Source organism: Notamacropus eugenii, chromosome 3 (genome assembly GCF_028372415.1).
Source record: "Notamacropus eugenii isolate mMacEug1 chromosome 3, mMacEug1.pri_v2, whole genome shotgun sequence".
NCBI classification, from domain to species: Eukaryota; Metazoa; Chordata; class Mammalia; order Diprotodontia; family Macropodidae; genus Notamacropus; species Notamacropus eugenii.
The window spans coordinates 301,989,952-302,015,279 of record NC_092874.1 but is presented as its reverse complement, the minus strand read 5'-3'; the positions used below and the strand labels follow the sequence as shown (position 1 = coordinate 302,015,279).

Below are 25,328 nucleotides of genomic sequence, written 5' to 3'. Positions count from 1 at the left end.
ATGCTATAAATCATTATTGATTAGAAAAGTTCAAATTAAAACAACTCTGCAGTACCACCTCATACCTATTAATCATAAATGCTGAAGGGGATGAGGGAAAATAGGTACACAAATGCACTGTTAGTGGATTTATGAATTGGTCTAACCATTCTGTAAATCAATTTAGAACTATGCCCAAAGGACTATAAAACTTTGATCCAGCAATACCACTACCAGATCTGTATCCCCAAGGGATCAAAGAAGAAGGAAACAACCTATATGTTTAAAATATTTATAGCACGTCAAAGGAAATGAACAGGCAGTTTTCAGAAGAAGAAATTAAAGCTATGTATAGTCATTTGAAAAGATGTTCTGAAGATGGCGAAGTAGAAAGACGCACATACACATAGCTCCGAACCCGCAAACCACAGAACGGCAGAGGGGACTAACCCAGAGCGAATTCTGCACCCAGAGACCACGGAATATTGGAGCGAGGGAGATTTCTGTTCTGGAGAGACCTGCAAACCTCTCACGGGGGGTCCTTCGCGCCGTGGACTGGGCGCCAGGGCGGGTAGCAGAGAGCAACCATATCACGGCAGCGACACCGTGAGAAAAAGATCCGAGAGGGCTACGGGACGGGATCTCCAGCAGCCATGCGGGTCCCCCCACCCACAGAGGGACCAGCAAACCTCTCGCAAAAGGTCCGTCGCGCTGCAGACGCGGTGCCCAGCCCGGACCTGCAGCGGCGGCCCCGGCTCCTAGAGACACAGTTCTGAGAGGGCTCCGGAGGCGGGATCTTCAGCAGCGGCATGGGCCCCCCCACCAACAGGTGACTGACTGGGGTAGGTGAGAGAGTCTCTTTGGCGGGTTGAGAGGAGAGTGAGGTGCCCCCATGGCTCGGGCCCCCCGGGAGGTGGGGGCTGAGAGGCTGCTGTGGACGGGGGCTCCCCAAGCGAGCGGGAGCCTGGATCCATTGTGGAAGGTCTGTGCATAAACCCCCTGAGGGAATTGAGCCAGAAAGGTGGCCCTGCCCCTGACCTCAGCACCTGAGCTTAATTTAACACTGAATAACAGCCCTGCCCCCGCCAAAAATCCTAAGGCGGGAAGCAGCATTTGAATCTCAGTCCCCAAACGCTGGCTGGGAGGACCAGGAGGCGAGGTGGGTGTGAGAACATTCAGAGGTCAGGCCACTAGGTGGAGAAAATGCCAAGAAAAGGGAAAAGAAATAAAACTATTGAAGGGTACTTTATCGGAGAAAAAACACTTCCTCCCTTCCTTTCTGATGGGGAGGAACAAGGCTTGCCATCAGGCAAAGACACAGAAATCGAGGACTCTGTGTCCCAGCCCACCCAATGGGCTCGGGCCATGGAAGAGCTCAAGAGGAATTTTGAAAATCAAGTTAGAGAGGTGGAGGAAAGACTGGGAAGGGAAATGAGAGGGATAAGGGAGAAGCATGAAAAACAGATCAGCTCCTTGCTAAAGGAGAACCAAAAAAATCTTGAAGAAATTGGCACCTTGAGAACTAGCCTAACTCAGCTGGCAAAGGAGGTGCAAGGGGCCAATGAGGAGAAGAATGCTTTCAAAAGCAGAATTAACCAAATGGAAAAGGAAATTCAAAAGCTCACTGAAGAAAATAGATCTTTCAAATCTGGAATGGTACAGATGGACGCTTTGGACTTTTCGAGAAAGACAGATATCTCAGAACATACCGCGCAGATTCGAAAAATGGAAGATAATGTGAAATATCTTATTGGAAAAACAACTGACCTGGAAAATAGAATCAGGAGAGACAATGTAAAAATTCTGGGACTACCTGAAAACCATGATCAAAAGAAGAGCCTAGACATCATCTTCCATGAAATTATCAAGGAAAACTGCCCTGAGATTCTAGAACCAGAAGGCAAAATAAATATTCAAGGAATCCGCAGAACACCGCATGAAAGAGATCCAAAAAGAGAAACTCCTAGGAGCATTGTGGCCAAATTCCAGAATTCCCAGGTGAAAGAGAAAATATTGCAAGCAGCTAGAAAGAAACAATTCAAGTATTGTGGAAATACAATCAGGATAGTACAAGACCTGGCACCTTCTACATTGAGGGATAGAAGGGAATGGAATAGGATATTCCAGAAGTCAAAGGAACTAGGACTGAAGCCAAGAATCACCTACCCAGCAAAACTGAGTATAATACTTCAGGAGAAAAAATAGTCTTTCAATGAAATAGAAGACTTTCAAATTTTCCTGATGAAAAGACCAGAGCTGGAAAGAAAATTTGACTTTCTAACACAAGAATGAAGAGAACCGTGAAAAGGCGAACAACAAAGAGAAATCATAAGGGACTTACTAAAGTTGAACTGTTTACATTCCTACATGGAAAGACAATATTTATAACTCTTGAAACATTTCAGTATCTGGGCACTGGGTGGGAGTACACACACACACACATGCACACACGCACACATACATAGAGACAGAGTGCACAGAGTGAATTGAAGAGGATGGGCTCATATACTAAAAAAAAAAAATGAAATCAAGCAGTGAGAGAGAAATATTAGGAGGAGAAAGGGAGAAGTTATATGGGGCAAATTATCTCTCATAAAAGAGGCAAGCAAAAGACTTATTAGTGGTGGGATAAAGAGGGGAGGCAAGAGAAAAACATGAGGTCTACTCTCATCACATTCCACTAAAGGAAAGAATATAATGCACACTCATTTTGATAGGAAAACCTATCTCATAATACAGGAGAGTGGGGGACAGGGGCACAAGCAGGATGGGGGGGAGGATAGAGGGGAGGGCATGGGGAGGAGAATGCAATACGAGGTCGACACTCATGGGGAGGGAAAGGACCATAAGAAAATAGAAGTAATGGGGGACAGGACAGGATGGATGGAAATATAGTTAGGCCTATACAACACAACTAGTATGGAAATCATTTGCAAAACTAAACAGATATGGCCTATATTGAACTGCATGTCTTCCAAGGGGAAGGGGTAGAGAGGGAGGGAGCTAAAGAAGTCGGAACTCAAAGTGTTAGGACCAAATGTAATGTTCTTACCACTGGGTAACAAGAAATACAGGTTAAGGGGTCAAGAAAGCTATCCGGCCCTACAGGACAAAAGAGAAGACGGAGATAAGGGCAGGGAGGGAGGATAGAGGAGAGAGCAGATAGGTCACAGGGGCAATTAGAAAGCTTGGGTCTGGGGGGGGAGGGGAAAAAAGGGGAGAAAATTTGTAACCCAAAATTGTGTGAAAATAAATGTTAAAAGTTTAATAAAAAAAAAAAAAGAAAAAAAGAAAAAATGTTCTAAATCACTATTGATTACAGAGATGCAAATCAAAACAACTCTGAGATACCATATCACACCTATCAGATTGGCTAACATGACAAAACAGAAAGATGATAAATGTTGGAGAAGATGTGGGAGAATTGGAACACTAATTCATTGTTGGTGGAGCTGTGAGCTGATCCAGCCATTCTGGAGAGCAATTTAGAACTACGCTCAAAGGGCTACAAAATATAAATACCTTTGACCTGGCAATATTGTTTCTAGGACTGTATCCCCAAGAGATCATAAAATGGGAAAGGGTCCCACATGTACAAATATATTTATAGCAGCTCTCTTTATGGTGGCCAAAAACTGGAAATCAAGGGGATGCCCATCAATTGGGGAATGGCTGAATAAATTATGGTATATGAATGTAATGGAATACTATTGTGCTATAAGAAATGATGAACAGGAAGACTTCAGAGAAGCCTGGAAGGACTTATATGAACTGATGCTGAGTGAAAGGAGCAGAACCAGGAGAACTCTGTACACAACAATGACCACAGTGTGCGAGGAATTTCTCTGGTAGACTTAGAACTTCATTGCAATGCAAGGACTTAAAAAATTCCCAGTGGTCTCTTAAGGCAAAATGTCTTCCACATCCAGAGAAAGAACTATGGAATTCGATCGCAGAATGAAACAGACCATTTTCTTTTGCATTATGTTTTGGTGTGTTCTATGACTTCTCCTATTCATTTTAATTCTTCTATGCAACATGACTAAGGTGAAAATGTGCTTAATAGGAATGTATGTGTAGAACCTACATAAAATTGTATGCCATCTCAGGGAGGGAGTGGGGAGTTAGGGGTAAGGAGGGGGAGGGAGAGGAAAAAAATGTAAGATATATGGAAGTGATTGTAGAACACTGAAAACAAATGAAATAATAAAAACATATTTATAGCAGATCTTTTTGTGGTGGCAAAGAATCACTCATCAGTTGAAGAATGGCTAAACAACTTGCAACATATGAATGGATGGAGAATTGTGCTGTGAGAAATGATGAGGGGGTGATTTCAGAAAACCATGGGAAGATCTATATGAACTGATGCAAAGTGGAGTGAGAAGAACCAGGAGCTCATTGTGCACAGAAAAAGCAATGTTGTAACGGTGATCAGCTGCAAAAACTTGACTACTCTGATCAATGCAACAATCCAAGACAATTTCAAAGGACTCATGATGAAAAAGTACCTTCAGAGAGAGGACTGGGGACTCTGAGGGCAAATTGAAGTATAAATTTCTCATTTTCTTTATTTTTCTTGCTTTTAAAAAAAATATGGCTAATGTGGGAATATGTTTTACACCATTTCATATGTATAATTGATACCATATAGCTTGCCTTCTCAGTGGGTGGGAAGGAGGGAGAGAATTTAAAAAGAAAAGAATGTTAAGATAAATAAATAATAAAACTTTAAGTGCGTGGCAAGAAACTCTAAAACTGTGCATAAATAAGTAAATGATTTTGTACAGGGACAGTGTAAGTGAACGGGGCGAGCTGGGGGGACGCCACGACTCTTTTCCTCCAATGCGCAACCAAGACACTGAGTAAACGTGACTCTCACTGATGATGAGATCCTTTTCCATAAATACAGAGAAAAAGAGTCCATTCACACACATTACCTTCATTCAATTACATGAACATTTATTAAGGACCTACTATTTGTAAGGCATCTTGCTTGGAAAAAAATCATAAAATAAGACCCAGACCCTGCCTTTGGGGAGTCTACTACCTAATGGAGGGAAGGAAAGATATGTAGAAATAACTGTAATATAAGGCAAAACATAGGAAGTGCAATGGAGATGTCCAAAGGACCAGGGGAAATGTGGGGAAGGAAAGAGTTAGAGCTGGAGGGATCAGGGAGGCTTCAAGGAAGGGGGTGCCTCTAACTTGGGTCTAAAAGGGATGGAGGGATCTCAACAACAAGAGACTGAGATGGATTATAGAAGCCTAGAGATGAAAGGGGCATCATCAGAGGCCACCAAGTCCAACCCTTTCCTTTTACAGATGAGGGAATGGAAGCTCAGAGAAGTCACATGATATGCCCAAGGTCATGCAGAGATGCAATTAGATAGGCCAGAATTTGAACCCAAGGTTCCAATTCCAAATCCAATCCTCTATCCCTGTACCATGTTGTTCCATCCCAGACATGAAGGGCAAAAGGATGGAGATGGGAGAGAGCAGGACAAGAATAGGAGCTGATGAACAGTCCAGTTTCCAACCTGACAGTTGGAAGAATAACAGAACCCTCAACAGAAAGAGGGAAATTTGGCACCAGAAGAAGCAGCTGAGTTGAAAATGAAGCTGCTTACAATAGGAGAAGGAGGATGCAGGGCCCTCTCCCTTTGCCTCCACACTGTAGCATGCGAAGCAAAAGCAGGGTGTGTTGAGTTTGAAATTTTGAGTTGGTGCCAGATTAAGGAGGGTCTTGATGTCATGATACAGAGCTTGTGTTTTATTCAGAAAACAATGGGGAGTCACCGAAGGCTTTTGGGAAGGAGGCCAATATGATCAGAGCAACGGGTAAGGAAGATTACAAAGGTAGTGATGAGAAGAGTGAACTAGAGAAAAGAGAGCCTGGGGACATGGTGGCCAGTTAAATTGTTCCAACAGTCCAGGAATGCGGAAAACAAGGCCTGAGTCAGGGTCTTTGCAGGGTGGTGGGAGAGGAGGAAAGGGATGCAAGAGATGCTATGAACGAAAAATTGGCAGAACTTGGCAAGTGATTAGATGTTGGGATTGAGGTTAAGGAAGAATCAGTGACTCCAAGCCTGGGTGACTGCAATGCTAGCCACGTCATCAAGAGAGCTAGAGGGATGTGGAGAGATCTGGGGAGATGAGGAGTTTGGTTTGGGTCATGATGAATTTCAGGGGCCAGCGAACCATCCTTGCAGAGAGTACACCAGGCAGCTGGGAATATGGAGCAATACACCCAAGCCGAGGTTGATGCATCCATGTAGAAAGGATCATTGAAATCACGGGAGCGGATGAACTCACCAATGGAGAGAGAGGAAAGAGGGAAAGCTAAAGGGCCAGGACAGAATCTTGGAGAACACCCTGGCAAGTCACTTAACTTCCAGTTGTCTCCAGTAGTAGAAAAAATGGCATGACTTAGGTGCCCCAGTACTAAACCAAGACTGTGCAGAGAGGGAAGTTAAAGTCACAGTGGGGTTAAGGAACTAGGAGGATGGGGAGAAATTTTTAAAATGTGATGAAAGAAAAGATCAAGTTTGGGGGGAATAAGGGAGTGGGGAAGGAGGGCAATAAAAAGATAAAAGATCGTGGTTATAGGGGAATATGTCAGAGTTTATCTTGGAAGTGGGGTAGTTTCAAGTGATGTAGAGTTCACAGGAAGTCTATCAGGTGATCAGGCAAGGGAAGATTAACCCCATTTAACAGACAAGAAAGCTGAGGTCATGTGATTTGCTTAAGACTGTATAATTCTAGCTACAGAGCTAGGACTAGTTCTCCAATCCTGATTCCTAGATCAAGCATCAGATGCCTTTTGTTTCATGTATAATGTGGCTGAACACATTTACAATTCACAGCTTTTATTTAAGCATTTTGACATTACACTCAGTGCCCAACATGCCCTCCCCCACTGACAAAGAATTATAACAAATATAACAAAGAAAAACAAACAAAGAAAAAATTTAGCAAAATCAACCAACACAATCACAGTGTCTGACATTCACTAGGTGGGAGAGTTAGAAACAGACTCCCTATTTAACAATTGCTGAGAAAAATGGAAAGCTGTGTGTGTGTGTGTATTAACTTTATGTTTAGCCATGTGTCCATTTGGAGCTTACTGGAGTACATATATATTTGTCCAACTAAAGAGTCTGAATCCTATCTGATGGGGAAAGGGAACCGCCCCCACCCTATCCCCCGCCCCGCTGATGGTTCTGAGTCAATCGCTTAATCAACAAGCATTTGTGAAGCTCTCCCTGTGTGTCAAGCCCTGTACTGGCTGCTAAGACAAAAGGCAAAAATGAAATAAGCCCTGCCCTCAAGGAGCTTATCTGGTCAAGTCCGAAGGGCAGACAATAGAGACTCAGTGGCCAGAGGACTAGAGGTTCAGACACTGTACATCAGTGGTCCAAGCCCCTCGTTTTGTAGAGGAGGTGACTGCAGCCTTGGAGGAACGGGGACTAAGCCAAGGCCACCAGCACTGGGATGGGAGAACTGTGCTGCTGGAGAGTCAGTACCTGACCTGGGGGGGCCTGGGAGTAAGTCATTCACTTGCACTAGGTCTATTTCCTTATATGAAGTAAATCTCTGTTATCCTTGAAGTACTGTGCAAATTGGAAATTCCATTGTTATGGAGAACTCCTTCTAATGAGGCAAGTCAAGACCTGCATTGCTGCTGAGAGCTTTGAGCAGTCGGGAGGATATTGAGGGGTTGAGAGGGGGACCTGCCCAAGGTCCCCCAGCCAGGATGGGTCAGAGCCCAAGCCTTCCTGACGTGAAGGCAGCTCTCCTTCCTTTCCTCACAGATGGAGAAGATGAACCTCCAGCTCCCTTCCCAGCTCCAGCATCCCATATTCATTTCCTACAGAGCAGACTGTGAATATGTGTTCTGTTTATCTTTCTCTGCCAAGGTCAATCTCAAATGACTTAAACAAACAGTTTAGGGAAAAGAGCTCTCAGTTCAGAACTAGGAGAGCTAGGTTCTGCCCCCTCTCTCACCACCAACCACTCTGAGCCTCAGTTACCTAATCTGTAAAATGAGTGGGTCAGGCTAAACTTCTAGGATTCCTTCTAGGACTAAAATGTTATTTGATCCATGGGAAAGAGAGCCTGAAAGCCAAAGAACCTGGATTCAAAGCCCAGCTCTGCTATTTGTAATCTTGGGCAAGTCACTTTCCCTCTGTGAACCTCAGTTTCCCCATCTGTAAATTCCAACATTGTACTAAGTGATTGTACTAAGGTCCCTTCTGGTTCTAAAATCCTACAATCTGCAAACCTTGAAACACTATGTAAGTGCTGGTTATTATCATATGTTGTTATGACTATAAGATCTTCCCAGCTATGCATTGCTGGTTAAGATCACTTGAGTTTTTGCTTCACAATGAGTCTTTCAGTTGTGTGGGTTTCAGCTATAACCATACACCTTGTTGCAGCTATTGCTGATGCAAATATAACTGTTTTCTTTATTTTATCCATAAATTCTCTCCCTAATAGCAATAAGGCACGCCAGGGCTTTGGCCTCATGCCTTATTACACCACCTAAGGAGAGAGATAATCACCCAGAAATGTACTTCCTGGAGTGTGTTTTATTACTGGAATACAGAGTGTTACAATCCAGAGCACACTTAGTCAGAGATGGCAGAGATGAGAAAGGACGCTTTCAATGGGACCATCGGGAGCAGGAGGAGAAGGGGCAGGCAAACTGCTGGGTTGTCTCCAGTTTCAATTTCTACTAGTCCTGGGGTCATTAAAGGAACTGATCACAACTATTTATTGAGTTGAATTGAATTGAACCACATCTCAAGTTAGAAAATGAGTGTTCCAAAGGGATACGTCAGGTGACTCTCTCAAGATGGCACCACTCTGTGAATATTTGGTATAATCCTTCTGCCACGTCAGGAGTTTCTACCAACTGCTGCTACAAATACTGTTCCTAACTTACGTTGAAATGTTACCATGATTCTAAAGTGCCCTTTTTGAGCACAATTTATGCACACTTAGCATTCCCATAGCATCAGATTGTAAAACAGATGACTCATGGACACTCAGAAAGGGAAATGATGACTACTATGACCCAGCATGGGTTCACTAAGGGAAAATCATATCAGCAAGACTGCCCTTAGTAGAAGACTGGTACCATGAGAGAAGTAGGTGGTAGCCCAGCCACATTCTGCCTTGCTCCAACCTCACATGGAGCATTGTATGTCTTGTTCTGGCTAGACATGGACAAGTGAAGAAATGCAGACAAGCTGGACTGTACCCAAGAGAAGAAGACCTGGAAACTGACAGGCTCCCAAACCAAAGGATCCAAAATGTCATATGGGGATCACCAATGGAAAAAATTGAGGGTCCCCTCAGAGCCCTCTAAGGTCCCTTTTATCTTGAAATCAATGACCGTAGGCTCCAAGATGTAACCTTATAAACAAAATACTTGAGGGAGACCACTTCGGGAAGTATTTGTATTTGGGTCACCAGAACCTGGATTTGAGACCATCTCATGCATCTTCAGCCAACTTACCCCAGTAGAATTTTCAGCCATGAGAACCTACTTGGCCTTGATCATTGCTCTTTATTTCTTAATTAATTTATTTTATTCTAAACTTAAGAAACAGAACAAGCATTTCTATAACAAAGTGGGATGGAAAACAGGATTGCACCTGAAATGTGTGTCCACAGAGCGCTTCCTATTCCTTTCAAATACGCAACAAAGTTATCATGTGACTTTCTTTTTTTTCCTTCCCCCTAGCCCAACCTTTGAGATGACTAGTATTAGACACAAATCTGCATACATATATATAATATACACATACATATGCACACATGCATGCATACATGTACATACATATACACATATATGTCGGTTCTTTTTCTGGATTCAAACAGCTTCTTCATAAGATCTTTGAGGTTAATTTGGGTATTTATAATACTCAGAATGACTTGGTTTTGCTCAAAGTTGTTCTTAAAACAATACTGCTGTTACTGTATCCGTAGGTTCCCAAAGTGGGCAATACTGCCCCTGGGGGGCACTGGAATGATGGGGGGCAGTTGTAGCCTGGGGTGCAATTGTGGGGTTATTGAATAAAAATAAGGGGGCAGTGGAAGCATAAGGAAAGAAGAGAAGAACATTTTGAGAAACTGTTCATACGTGTTTCATCTCTTGTGTAACAGAACTAAAGTCTAAATGATTACATTATTTTCCACATAAACACACAAAATGCAAGTTGTAACCAATCAGTGGTCAAGTCCACCAACATCTCTTAACAAGCAAACGTTGGCAAGCAAGCGTGTCCTGCATTGTCAGGATGGCCAGCATGCATCAGTAGGATTATATGCATGTAATGACTTGTTTACAACATGATACCATACAGTTACATGACACAATGCCACATCATCAAAGTTGCAGTGCAGAAAAAAAACACAAATTTAAAATAAATTATTAAATTTAAGATGCTTCTTTTTTAAAAATATATTTTATTTTTTTAAATGAAAAGTTCCCCAAAAAATCATTAAAGAGTTAAAGAAAGTAGATTTCCAGGGGATGCTGAATAATTTTTAAAAGGGGGCAATAAGCCAAGTAAGTTTGGGAACCTCCACTGTATATAATGTTCTCTTGGTTCTGCCCATTTCACTCTTCATTATTTCATGGAGGTCTTTTCATGCTTTTCTAAAATCAGTGAGTTCATCATTTCTTACAGCAGAGTAATATTCCATCATAAAAATATAACAGAGTTTATTTAGCCATTCCCCTCTTAACAGGCATACCTGCAGTTTCCAGTTCTTTGCCACCACAGAGAGAGCTGCTATAAATTTTTTAGAACACATAGGTTATTTTCCAGACCTAGTAGTGGTATTGCTGGGTCAAAGCACATAAGCAGTTTAATAACTCTTTGATGCCCAAATTCGAAATCTCTCTCAAAAATGGTTGGATCACCTCACAGATACACCAACAATGAATTGAGGTCCTGAATTTTCCATATCCCCTCTAACATTTGTCAATTTCCTCTTCTATCATTTTAGCCAATCCGATGGGCGTAAAATGATATCTCAAGATTGTTTTAATTTGCACTTCTCTGATCAATAATGATTTCGAACATTTTTTCATATAACTAAATTGTTTTGATTTCTTCATTAGAAAACTGTATGTTCATATCCTTTAACTATTTATCAATTGAGGAATGACTCACATTCTTATAGGTTTGACAAAGTTTTTTACATTCTCCAGCTATGAGATCTTTGTCTGAGAAACTGTCTATAAATATTTTTCCCAGTTTTCTGCTTTCCTTCTGATCTTGACTATATTTGTTTTATTTGTATAAAAACTTTTTAAGTTAATGTAATCAAAATTATCCATTTTACATGCCACAACACTCTCTGTCTCCTGTTTGTTCATAAATTGTTCACCTATCCATAAGTCTGGTAGGTAATATGGTCCACGTTCTTCAAATTTCCTCGTAATATCTCCCTTTATATCTAAGTCATGTATCCATTTTGACCTTATCTTGGTAAATCAGGTAAGATATTGGTCTTTGCCCAATTTCTGCCAGACTGTTTTCCAGCTTTCCAAACAATTTTTACCAAATAATTAATTCTTATCCCCAAAACTTAAGTCTTTACACCTGTCAGACACTGGGTTTCTCAAAGATCTTTAAACCTGGTTTTCCCAAAACCTACCCATGCCTTGGATGAGTCCACCTTCCTCCTCCTCCTCATCTATCATCGGTTCTAAGGTGGTACAGTCACTTCCTCCCAAAGTTCTTTATTGGTCCCAATCAAGACCAAAACATTGGAGAGGGAGGGAGAACAAGGGGAAGAGGAAGGGAATAAGCATTTATATAGCACCCACTGTATGCCAGACACTATGCTAAGAACCTGACAAATATTATCTCATTTGAGATGAACAACAATTCCCTTTGTTTTGTATACCTCACAAAAGATATTATCTCCTTTTATCATATTTGGATCATTGTTTTTCAGTCTGGTTGGTTTCCTTTGTCATCCTCTATATTTTCTGTTCTGCATTTACCAGCATGATTCTGAGAAGAAGGCAAAGTCTCACCTGCCCAAAGGCTCCAGGACACAGATGAAGGGCCCTATCCAGCCTTGGTGGCAAGGTAATTGTGAAGCTCAAATGAGACAATAGATAGAAAGTAATTTGCAAACTTGACAACCTCATATAAATCTCTACACTCATCACTCCCATTTCTTGAGCTTGGATCCAAAAATTCAAATTCCATTTTCCTCCGCTATCTTCATATCCAGCTGTTCACTTTCCTCCTTTTTTCCCCTCTAACCCTTCAATGTGCAGCGGTGAGGGAGACACCACCTTAAGTGTTAGACTGGGGATATCCAACTTGAAAGACCGACCAACAATAGACAGACCAAGAACTATACATGGAGGGGAAAGGGGCACACCACTGCCCCCAAGTGGTAGCTGCCTACCAGGCTATAGGAGAGTGGGCATTCTCTTAATGACTGGTAGGGAGTGAAATGGGCCGATTTAAATGATGACCCAGAGCATTTGGAACAGAATGGCTACAGGCAATTAGTTAGCGTGGGTGTGTCCAAGGTAGTAGAGCTATGAGCCTCAGGACATAGGGTTAAGATTCTCTGATGATATGAGTCCATTTTGTGACTCCAGGGGCAGACTCTGGAGGGTGTGGAAATGGGGCAGGAGGGGATGCTGTGACAAGGTGGAGGGCAATACACCTTCCAGTGCTTAGAGCCCAGAATGGAATGCATTTTGGATCCCAAGGCTCATCCCCGAAGAATGGTGACAGTATTCTGGGACTTTAGAATAATGCTTCGGTTCACTGCATTCTAGGTTCCTTCTGGGGGGCTTCTCTGTCATTTTTTAAGTGAGGGTATGATCATGGGGCTACACAAGATTCAGGAGCTCTCTAATTTCATTCTAGACACACCCCCACAGAAGGGAACATGCATCTCCACCGATCCAATCCAATTGATAATGGTCACACCCATGCCTGTCAGCAGGAAGCTGCAGCCACCAGACATAGCCCCTTTGCCTGTGACCTGTTCCAAAAGCCCTCCTTCCTGGCAACATTTATTGAGTCTCATCTTTATTCCCTGTAACTCAGTGATCCTCATCCTCGGACATTGGGAGGGAATAAGGGGACATTGTCCAGCTCCACTTTGTGAGAACCTCAAATCTGTGATGTTGCTACAACAGTTGAGTGGCCCATCGTGTCCATCCTTCCAGCCTTCCAACATAGTCTGGAGTCTCCTTCTGCCTTTTCTGATTCTCTTTCTTCTTTATTTTACACTTAAAGCATTTCTGCCATTTTCCCCCTAGGAACACTTCATTTTCCTTCACTTCCCTGATAAGCCATGAAAAATTGTTAAATTTGCCAGAAAATAAAATACTTTAAGCCCAGAAGTTCAGTCTCCAAAAGTCCTGAATCTTATATTCAAGTTTAGTATCTATGGTTTAGAAAAGGAGAGGGGAAGAAAGCATATCTACACTGAAAGTCCCTGGCATATGAAAGGGTAGCAGATAATATACCTGCAAATGGGGCACTTAGGGAGTCCATGAATATTCATTGGAACAATCCATACAGTCCACATCCTACTCATTCATAGAGATCCTGCCTTTCCAAAGCAGGCTCTGTTGACAATGCCTAGGATCCCATTGTACACAGAAGGCATTCAGAGTGAGCCCATGATTCTGATAACTGCTTGATGAGTTCCAAGATGACCCAAATGGTGATGTACTATACATGGCCATCACTTTTAGTTAAGCATTCTTGTACATTCTGTTCCGCAGAAAATTAAATGAGGGAAAAACTGACCCATCTCAGCAGCCAGGGAAGTTTTGTTTCAATGGTATTCAGTCCCATATGCCTGGAACAGCCGCCCACCTTCCATCCGCCAAGCCTCCTCTCTCCCTTCATCCACAATTTTCCTCCAGTCCTACCTCCCAAACTTCCACTTAGAAATTACCTTTTCCTCGGAGATACACTTAAAAGAAACTGTGAGAGAAAACTGAAGATCAAACTCAAAATACCAAACAAACCTTTAAAAAGGAGTGTACATTTGCTTGGCTTTTTTTTTCATGTTGATTATACAGAAAGCCAGGAGGACCTGTGTGTCATACTGCCTTAGGATGAAACATGTAGGAGTATTAAGTTGCGCTTTCGGTTCAGTGCTTGTGATAGCGCAGATACTCAGTATATCTTAACTAATGACTCAAAGATATATTGTTGCTCCTGACTATTGGCACACCTTGCCAAATGCTGTTAATTGGTTCCACAAAATCACAACGTTGGGTAAGACAAGGGAATGGGGGTAGGGAGACTTTTTTCCATATCAACAGTGTTATTAATGGAATGGTCAGCAAATGGATGAGCAAGTGCTAAGTTGTATCCCAGCCAAGATTTCAATCTGCATTGTGGGAAGCCATGCATCTGACACATGGAGCTGGAGCAGGATTTCACAGTGTGATGGTTGGTCTGAGTTACTTTGATAATACTACAATCCAAGAACTCATCAATGTGGATCCTCTACCAGGTCAACCCCTGAAACCCATCCATGTCAACTCTTCTCCTTGTCTTCCCACACTGCTTTCACAAAGGCCCTACCCAATGATCACCAATGGCTTGGGGGAACTGTCCAGTTATCCTTCCCTCTTCCCACGTGGCTGGTCTACCTTCCAGTCAGGTCATACATAATTCTAGTGACATCCTTTACCTTCCTCCCTGGAGCAACTCTTGCCTAGTAACACGTGGCAGCCTTGCAACACCCACACTCTACAACTTCATTGTCTTGTGAACGACCCTCAACTTTCATTCTTGGGAAGTTGTGGCATTTTGTACTTCACAATCAAACAACATCCTCAGAAAAATACTGGGCAGGAGCTATGAGCAGGTCTAATCATTCCGAAAAACCAATTTGGAATTAACGACAATAATAGCATTTATGTAGCATTTACTGCATTCAGGGCATTATGCTGGATACTTTACTAATATTACCTCATTTGATCCTCACAACCAAGGTAAAGTGCTATTATTATCCTCATTTCACAGATGAGGAAACTGAGGCAGAGAGGTTAGGTGACTTGCCCAAATCAGAGGCCAGATTTAAAGTCAGGTCTTCTTGACTCCAGGCCCAGCATTCTATTCATTGGGCCAAATAGCTGCCCCCAATTATGCAAATAAAGTAACTAAAATGTCCATACCCTTTGACCCAGAGATTCCATATCTTTGGGCATCTATACCCAATGAGGTCATTGAGGCCCTATATACATACATCAAAAATGCATAGCAACACTTTTATGTGGTGACAGAGAACTGGCAGCAGAGGAGATGCCCATTGACTGGGGGATGACTAAACAAAGTGGGACACATGAATGCAATGGAATCTTACCGCGCTGTAAGAATGAGCCAATATGATGAAGGCAGAGAAGCATGGAAAGATCTCCATGAACTGAAGTCAACATGAAGTGAAGTCAACAGAGCCAAGACATCTATATGATACACATGGAAGGAACAACCACCACAAAACAATATTGGGAAACCTTAAAGAATAAGGCTGGTCTCCAAAAAGAGGCAACATCTCTCTCTCACATGCGCAGGGGCCACATGTGTGAACCTCACATGTAACATCAGATCTTTTTTCAATCTGTTGATCAGTTTTGCTAATTATTTTTTTCTTCTTTTCTCTTTCGTTTCTTTTTTTAATTATTATGAGGTGACTCTGATGGGGAAAGGGAGGGATGTAGGGAGAAATCTAGGCAATGTGGAAACAAGAGAGAGAAACAAAAATCTCTCTTACAAGATGGCCCTCTCAGGGAGAAGCTTGGGGCCTTCCAAAGCACTCCGCAAGTCTGCAAATGCCATTCAGCCCTCTCTCCTCCTGTTCAGTACTGGCCCAGTTCCTTATCCACTCAAATGTGCTGATGGACCAGCTAATGGGTTGTCAATCCATCCACCTGCCTATCACAGCCTGGACCAGAACCATCAGTTTGGGTTATAATGTAGACACTAGTATTCCACAGTATTATTTCAAAATGGAGCTGGTTGGACTCTGGAATCCAACTCTTTTAGTCTGTGAGCACTGTGGGGATTACAGAGTACAATACTAGACCTTATGGGATGACCACCAACAAAACTTAAAGACAAAAAAAAAGAAATGTGAGCCCTCAGAGAAATGCAGCATCCAAATGGGATTAAGGGGTTAACCCCTAGGCCCCTTCCTACCTTTCCAGGATCCTCATATTTTACACCCCTCCAGCCTTTAGGCCCTTGTCCTGACTCCAGCCCTTGGCATAATCTGTCCCCCTGGCCAGGAGTGTTCCTCCTCCTCATCTCCATCTCCTCCTTCCCTGGCTTCCTTCCTCCCCCCTCCCCACCCCCTTCCCTCTGAGATGACTTTACACTTGTCCTGTATAGATCTTGTATGCAGTTATTGGCATGTTGTTTGCCCTATTAGACTATAACTTCCATGAAAACAGGGACTGGGTTTTTTCCTTTCTTTGTCTCCTCAGCACTCAGCCCAGTGCCTGGTATACAGTAAGCACTTAATATATGCATGTTAGTTATCACTTTCCCAGAATGGAGTGATCGGCACTGGCAGTCGGTGAGTTCCCCATCACCCTAAATCTGCAAGAGAAAGCCAGGTGTTCATAGTGTAGTTACAGAAGGGATTATGACTGTCCTATAGGTGAGATTAAATAATGCTTGGTGAAACAAATCTGTTAACTGCTATTAAGAGTCCCTGCTATTAAGAGACAAAAAAAGAACCAGCCCCTTGCCCTCAGGGGCTTACCAAGGATCTCCAAAGGGGATGAGACCCAGACCAGTCAGAATCAAAGCCTGCCTCCAAGACCTCCTCTGAACAGCTCTTGCCCACCTCGCCTGTCTCAAGGATGGCTGTTTTCCAGTGAACAAGGTGGAAAGTTAGTCTCCTTCAGGCTCCTAGAACAAGGAATCTCTTCAGCATCCTTTTTCCCTTCTGTGCAAGTGCAAACGGGGGCTGGGATCTCAAAGGACAGCACCCACAGAGTTTTTCCATCTTTAAACTTGGTTAGAGGTGGAAATGTTGCTGCCACTGCTGCCACCTACTGTCTGTCCCCTTCCATGAGAGCGACTGTGCATCCTATCCTGGTGGATGCTGGAGAAAATCCTACTAGGCCCATGGCCTCACTCCACAGCCTGGAATTCCTGGTGTGCAGAGGCCTGCAGAGCCTATGGAACGAGGCCCTCCCAAGGGAAGTGTGAAGCCACCTTTATGGTCCTCCTTCGCACTACTCCCCACGTGTACTCTGTGCTCCAGCCACAGACTTGACTCATCTCCCTAGCTTGCTTCATACCAGTCTGCCTAAAATGTGGGCCCCACTCAGCAGGCCTCAGCTACTCCACTGAGGCCATCTTCCCAGGCTTCTTGCTCCAGGAAATCTCCCTCCATGCCTTCCCATCTGAGCAGTCACCTATTCCACATCATTGCTGCTACCTGTCAAGCTCAAAGCTGCTGTCTCCACCTTGTCCCTGATTTTAATTGCGTTTGTCTTGTTACTTTATAAGTGGTTCTCCTCTTCTCTTGGTACCAGTTCATACAACCAATTTCCCAGGTTTCTCTGAAATTGTCCTTTTTCCATTTCTTAAGGCACCACAGAATTCCATTACATGTACGTAAAAGACACTCTGACCAACCAGAACTCTGCTGATGAGACAGGCTTTCCACATGAAAACATGGCTTTCCATGGCCAATGTGGAAATTTGTTTGGTTTGACTATGCATGTTTGTCACAAATGTTTTGTTTTTCTTTCTTTTTGTCCAGTGGCAGGGTAAAGTACAAAAAAGAGAAAATAAATTAGTGTTAATTAAAAAGTAAAATAATTGCCAAAACATCACATCTATCTGATGGTCTTCCTTTCTACTCCATCTGTGACCATCATCAGTATCATCTACAGATAATCTGCAGATTTCTCTACAATCCAGCTACACGATTCTTCAGTCTTCTCCACTCCAAGGTCTGCCAACACAGGCACACCTTAGACATGCTGTCCCACAGAATGGCAGCACCTCCAGGATTCCAAACATTGAAATAGCGCTTTCCAACCATAACCTCTTATCGCAACCCTTCCACTATCAAGATTCAGATGTGGTCAATGTGGGAAGTGATTTTGTTTGACTAGGAATATTTGTGACAGAAGTTCTGCTTTTCCTCTTTTTAATTAGGAGAAGAAGGGACTTGAGAGGGACAGGGTTGGGTTTTTAGCAGCTGGGTTTTTAAAGAAAATAAAAAGAAGAAAAGGATAATGGAACATTTTTTTTTATGAAAAGAACAAAAAGAAGACCAGAAGGAAACTCAAACAGCATAGCTTTGAAAATTTGAAAATTACATGTTACTAAGTGCTTGAAAGGAAAAGCAAACTATGGAATAGAGATTTACAGTTTCAGGCACAGTCTTCTTTTTTCTTTTTAATTTCTAGATGGAAATCTTCATTTTATTTGATATTTGTTAAGTTCAGAATAAAAAAAATTTTAATTCAGAAAGAAATTTCCAGAAAAAATAGAGATTTATGCAATAACTTCAACTAGAACCATAGGGAGAAAAAAATAATTAGATGACCACTTTACTCTTAGAATGATTTTTTAAAGCCTTTAAAAAAGAACTGAAGAATGGATAAGGAGTGATATTAGAGTTTTTCATGAAAAACTCAAAATGAAGACTGATGGTTTAGAAGATAACTCAGAAAGTCTTAACAAAGCAGCAGACATCCTAAAACAGAGAACTACACCAAATACAATGACAGAATGACAGTCTCTAATTGTATCAAAAGAGTCAGTTCAGAGGAATATGAGAAATAAGCAAAAATAACCAAAAACAATTAATTAAGTTAGAAGACAGAACGCAAAGAAAAAGCACAAAAGTCATCGCTCTTCCTTAACACGATGAAGTAAAAATAAAAACAGATCAGGAAGCCATATTTTAATTACCCAAAAGTGTTGGAACCAGTGGACCAGGTGCAAATTTACAAGATCCACAGGATGCCAGCAGAGAGTAACCTCACATTGAACTGAAGCAAATAGCTAGGAGTAAGGCTCCAAAGCTTTCAGATCAAAGAGTAACTATTACAAGTGACCAGGAAAAGACAGCTCATATACCAAGGAACTCCAGCCATAATCACCCAGAACTAATCACCAACAAGGAGAAATGGGGGGAAAGGCTGAAATTTGATACACCAAAAGGCAAAGGGAAATAGATTCTACCAGAGCATAATTTAACCTGCAAACATTATATTAGGAGGAGGGAGAGAGAAAGAAGAATAGTCTTTTATCAGAATACTAAGTTCAAAGCATTCCTTTTGAGAAAGCCAGAGTTGAACTGAGCCCTTGGAATGCAAACAGAATACAAAAGAAACTTGAGAAAGTAAAAGGGCTAGGTGATGATTTAATGCTTAAATACTGATAGGAGAGCTGAGAATATTGTGCCTTATGAGTCCCACATTGTCCAAGAGTCATTGATGTGAGAGAAAAAAAAGATAAGCTCTCTGTGTTTTCAAGTAGAAATGCCCTAGCGAAGGAAGATGGAGGACAAAGGGCCTTTTTTTCCTTTACATTGGAGCACACCAAGTAAAGGTCATTCAGACACAGAGGTAGAGGTAAGAAGGAAAGGAGGAGGAGAGAATCATGTTCTCATCTGAGCTGGACTAGGAAGATGAAGGAGAGAGAAAGGTCTGCCTCAGTGAGTGACTTCAGAGAGGGGATGCCTCAACCAACACAAACTATAGATAGGGACCATCTTTTTCTATCAAAGCTGAGTACAAGACCCAGTGATTTGGGGATGGCCTGGGAAGGTGGGATGAAGGAAGAAGACAAGGATCAAATCATTCCAAGTACAACAAACTGCAGTTATAGCTAATGCTGGTTTCTTTCAGAAAGGGAAAGGGGAAAGGAAAGAGAAAGAAAGATAATAGAATTTGATGGAGAATAAAAACCAACAAAAATCAAAACCATCAATGTTAATGAGCCGAATTTGTCTAACAAATAGAAGAAGGTAAAGAACTGAATTAGAAAGCAAAACCCTAAATTTGGACATATTAAAGATATGTGTATTACATAAAGAGTCGTACAATTAAAATGAAAGGTTATAGAATTTATTATGCTTCAGTTGGATCTATATAAGTAGGAAGGACAGTCATGATGTCAGTCAAGACAACAGCAAAAATGGATATGGTCAAGAGAGACAAACAGAGAATTGACAATGTGCATAAGTATAATGTTTCCTATGTAATATTAACATATTTGATGCCTTCACCATATAAAATGAAACTCACCATATAAAATGAAACTATCAAAATTAAATATGTATGTACCTAATGGCATTGCAGCTAAGTACTTAAAAACGGAATTGCAAAAAGGTCTAGGTAATAAGACAATAATTACAGGTGATAGCCATATATCTCTTTCAGATTTAGACAACTCTAACACAAAGATAAGCAAAAAAAATAAACTAAGGACCTGAACAAAATGTTAGAAAATTTAATTTTGCAATTATTGAATGGAAACGTTAAGAAGCATATCAAATCACATAACACATTTACAAAAAATCAATTATATGGCAGAGCATAAAGAACTTGTAAATTCAGAAAGGCAGAAATATTAAAATACATCCTATATAGATCACAACACAATAAAATTGTAATTAATAAGGCTTCATATGCTAAAGTTGCAGAATTTAATGAAGGCTAAACAACATTATCTTCAGTAACAAGTGGGTCAAAGAACAAATCACAGAGACAATCAATAACTGGCCATAAGTAAGTGATTCTTTAAGCATTAGCTTCTCCAACTGAAAAATGGGGACAATTCCATGTAGCAGAGGTGTTGTGAGGCTCAAATGAGATAAGGAGCATGAAGTGTAAATTTTAAAGTGTTGCAAACACATCAGCACTTTTTTTCCCCATTAATGTATTTATACAAAATGTATAGTTGATATATATATCTATATATACACTAGTGGAAAAAAGCATTTGTATATGTTTATGTATGTATGTATTTGTGTGTGCACATGTGCGTGCATGGGACGTGTGTGTATTTAAGGGACCAGCTCTGTGGATTGTCCTTCCAATTGTATGCCTTCATCTGAACAATAAGATATATTTTATCCACATGATTTGATAACCTATAGGCTATTCCTCAAAACCTGCATTTTCTAATTTCCAATTACTTCCCTTATTTTCTGTCCCTCCCCTCTCCAATCCATCTTCCAAGGTGATTCCAAAATAATTTTAAGGTATAGGCATGACCACATTGCTCACTGCTCAAAAATTAGCCTAAAATACAAAAAAAAAAAAAAAAGGAAACAAGCATTTATTAAGCACCTGCTGTATGCTAAGTACTTTATAAATATGATTCCAATTTTCCTCACAACCACCTTGGGAGGCAGGTGCCTTCATTTTATAACTGGAGAAACTAAGTTAGGGGTGAAGACATTTGCCTACTGTCAAACCTCTAGTAAGCATCTGGGGCAGAATTTGAATTCAGATCCTGCTGATTCCAGGCAGGGAAACTCCAGGTCTCAGCCAGGCACTTAGAGACTTCCACAATTTGTGTCCAACCTTTCCTTTCTAGACAACAGGCAACAGTCTGTTATTCCCACTTTGTGCATTCTACATTCCAGCTTCCTAGCTGTCATTCTCAAAGCTGTCCTTCTCAAGCCTTTGTTGGTAAGCCTAGGCACTGGGGACAGAAGGGAGAACATGGCACCTCCACATCTATTAAGGTGCCAAAACTCCTGAGATCTTTTAGGTCTTCCTTGGTCTTTCTCAACATATCAGTGAAAAGAACTCACTAAATGACTTCACAGTCTTGCTCTAGGAGATAAGAAAACAATCAAAATATAAACTCTGAGGTGATTTTCACGTAGCCCACCTCTATTCTCTGATGAAGAGGAATGCACACAGGGGAAAAGTTCCTGCTGAATAAAATTAAATGCTTTGGTCCATGGACTTAAGAGAGACTCAGTAGCACTGGATTTGCTTTCTTCTCCCTCCCCAATCCCCTCTTTGGAGGAGAAACATGAGAAATAGGACACCGGGCTGAGTGAGGATGAGGGGCATGAGATTGGCATCGTGGATTGACTGAGTGATTGGAATGAGTGGGGGAGAGGAGAGGCAGCCAGCATGGCTGATGTTTGAGCCACAGATAGGGCCCTATAGCCCCAAGGAACATTAAGTTGTGTCTAGAGTATAATGCTTGTTGGAGCCTTTTCCCTTAGAGATAACTGACAAAAGAAGGTGAAACTTGTTTCTTCTTTCTCCCCACTCACCCCCCTTCCTCTGGTGGCAGATGTTGATTCCAAAGTTTTCCTGTTCTTTAAAGTTGTTTACATTTTCTGTTTAATTAGTTTGACTGCAGGCTTAGATAAAGTTTTGATTGATCATAACTGCTTATGTTTGTGTGTTTTATTATTTGTGAATAGGGAGTTGTAAAAAAGATAAAAAGACAATGAGACATGTTACACAGAGAGACAGGTATACAGAAAGACAGAAACAAATAGGCACACGAATTCTGTCTTTGAATTGTCAGGGGTAGTTGTGTAGAGAAGCTCTTCAACCCAGCTAGGGGCTCCTAAGCTATATGAAAGAGAATCTTATTGGTCTTTTTTAAATGAATTTCCAAAAGTGGAGTAAAAGATGAATCCAGGATTTTCCTTGAGTTGATAGCCAAGCAATAGTCATTGCTTTTGGGAGGAGGGGGATGGTATTATGCTGTAATGATCATGTGACCCATATCCCATCATTCTCCTCCATGAATACATGGAACAAAACTTCTGTATAAGTGGAGTAGAGGCACTAACTAGAGAGTAAGTCAGTCATGCCTGGTGAAAGGAGGAAGAGAGTGACTGGACAAGACCAGGGACTCCCATATTCTGAGAAATCCCTTCCCTTCTGTAATGGTCTTGCAGAACCTCAGCCCTCATGGACACAGTGACACTCAGCTCAGTAGTGAATATACCAATCTGGCATACAAGAACCATCAGGGGAATCATTAGCTTAACAATCCTTAACTATAATCCTAGAAACGTAAGGCAAACAATTATTCCTATAATGAAGATGGCCCTTGATTACTTCTCCAAGGCTCATGAGGACATATGTTCCTGAGGACCTTTCTAGGAGAGAGAAAAGGACAAGTGGACTGATAGAGATAGACAGACACAGGCAGGCAGGCAGACAAACTGAGAGGAGTTCCAGGGTTCACTCAGAGGAGATCCAAGACAGAAATTAAGGCAAGGAGGGATGGAACAGAGTTTGCCTTGACCACTGACAGGAAAGGGAAGTAAAGCAGGAACACAACCTCCAGACTCTTGTTCCCCTGTTTCCCTTGACAGGAAAGGACATAGGAAGAGTCAGAAAAATCTTCAGGTTCAGGTGGCCTTGGAGGGAGAAGGGAAGGGGAAGTGGAGGGAGAGAAGGAGCAGGGGGAAGAAAGGCAGACAGAAGGGGAAAGAGAAGATAGGATTGGGAGAGAAGGGAAAGAGGAGGAGAAGGAGAGGGAAGGAGGGAAGGGGATTGGGAGAGTAGGAGGAGGGGAAAGAGGGGGAAGGGAAATATGCCTGGGGAGAGTAGGAAAAGAGACAGGGTCAAGTCAGATTCCTGAAGTCCTGCCCCCTCCGTCTGGGTCAGACCAGGTCCCAAGTTAAGCCCTCTCAGCTCTACTTCTGCTGAGGTGAAGCATTGCCTATCCACACTGGAAACTCTACCAGAGGAAGAAAATCAGTTTGCAAAGAAGGCATCCAAGGCCCATTAAGTGACAGATCCAAGTCCCTTCTTGGATTCCCCAGGAAGCCAATTTCTCAGTTCCTGACCCAATAAGGAACATTACTCTACTCACAAGAAGAGAGGTGGAGGGGCAGGTGCGTCTGTTGCCCTTATCCTCCATTCAAACAACCAGAAGTTGTTAGCTCTGACTTTGCAAGGGAAGATTGGGGCTGGGAATACCTCATATCACATCCTCCATTGACGGGTGTATAATACCCACCATTGTGCCACCGTATTAGCAAATATGGGCCAAACTGAAGACACCCTGTAATATTCCCTCTCTTGTCTTCATACCTCTCGTCCCCCAGGCCTACAAGGCTCCCTTTCTCTTCACCTGTCCCCTCAAACGCCTGCTCTGGACTTCTAGTTCATCAGCATCCTAAACAACTTCTCTCTCCTAGTGCATTCCTTCCTTACCTTACCTTCATGCTCCACTCAAGTCCTACGGTCCTCCATCCCTCCTGCTCTCCCACTCCATTCTCCATGCTTTGATCTCTCTTTCCTTTCCTCATCATCTTGAAGAAAATCTGACCAATCCAAATGTCTCACACTCTGGTTTCCCTCAGTCCCTTGTCCTACCACCCCACCTCTTACCCAGGGATCACTCCCTGCCCAAAGAATCAAGAATTGTAGCATTAGAAGAACCTCAACGGTCTTCTTATCTAAGCCATAAATGAAAAAAATCTACAATTCATATCCAAATAGAACTCATCTCCCTCCCCTCCCCCCCCAAAAAAAAACCCAATTCCACATCTTTCTGTTGCTCCTTATTTCCCTTTTCTTGTGCTCCTACAACATTCCTTCTACTTGGAATGTCATCCCTTGATATCTCTGCCTGCTACAACCTTGCCCACCCTTGCCTGCTCAAGCTGGAGCATCCCTCCTTCATGGTGGTCCCTTTCTCTCATGGGTGAGTTCCTCCCAGAGCCTCTGTTTTGGGCATTGAGCTCAGGCTGGCCATCCTCCCAGATGGGTATCTGACTCACCAGAGTTAGATATATTCCTTTCCCCCTCTTTGATGCTTTATCTTCTGTCTTTAGAATGGAAGGTCCTAGAGAGCAGGAACTGTCTTTCTCTTTGCTTGTATTTGTAACCCCTGAGCTCACCCAGGCCTGGCATGTAGTAAATACTTAATAGTGCTTACTGCCTGACTGAAGCCCAAATGCCACCCACTCCAGGAAGTTTTCCCTGAGCTGAGGAGCTATAAATTAATCTCCCTCAGGCACTAAGTGCAATTCCTTCCCCTTCTTGTCACATATGCTGTTCTGCATTATATAGTTACTATATAAGAGGCACTGGATGCAAGGATGTCCTTAGAGTCAGAAGAACCTGGTCCAAGTTCTGCCTGACCCATATTAGCCAAGTGTCATGGTTAAATCACTTAACCTCTTAGTACCCCAGGCAAAGTTCTAAGATGATAAATTACAGATAAATTGCTGCCTGGACTGAGGTTACTTCCACATGTAGAGATCCTGACACAGGTAAAAGGTCCAGACCCCATTCCTCCAAATATTCTATATTTGTGGCATGTCTCTGACTGTAGCAGGAGCACCACTGGGTC

At 42.2% G+C, this 25,328-nt stretch overlaps 1 protein-coding gene across 5 annotated transcripts in view; it reads right to left on the bottom strand.

Annotated features, from left to right (window-relative positions):
- EFCAB6 (EF-hand calcium binding domain 6) overlaps positions 1 to 25,328 on the bottom strand; it is a 229,218-nt gene that overhangs the window by 186,246 nt on the left and 17,644 nt on the right. The window lies entirely within an intron of this gene.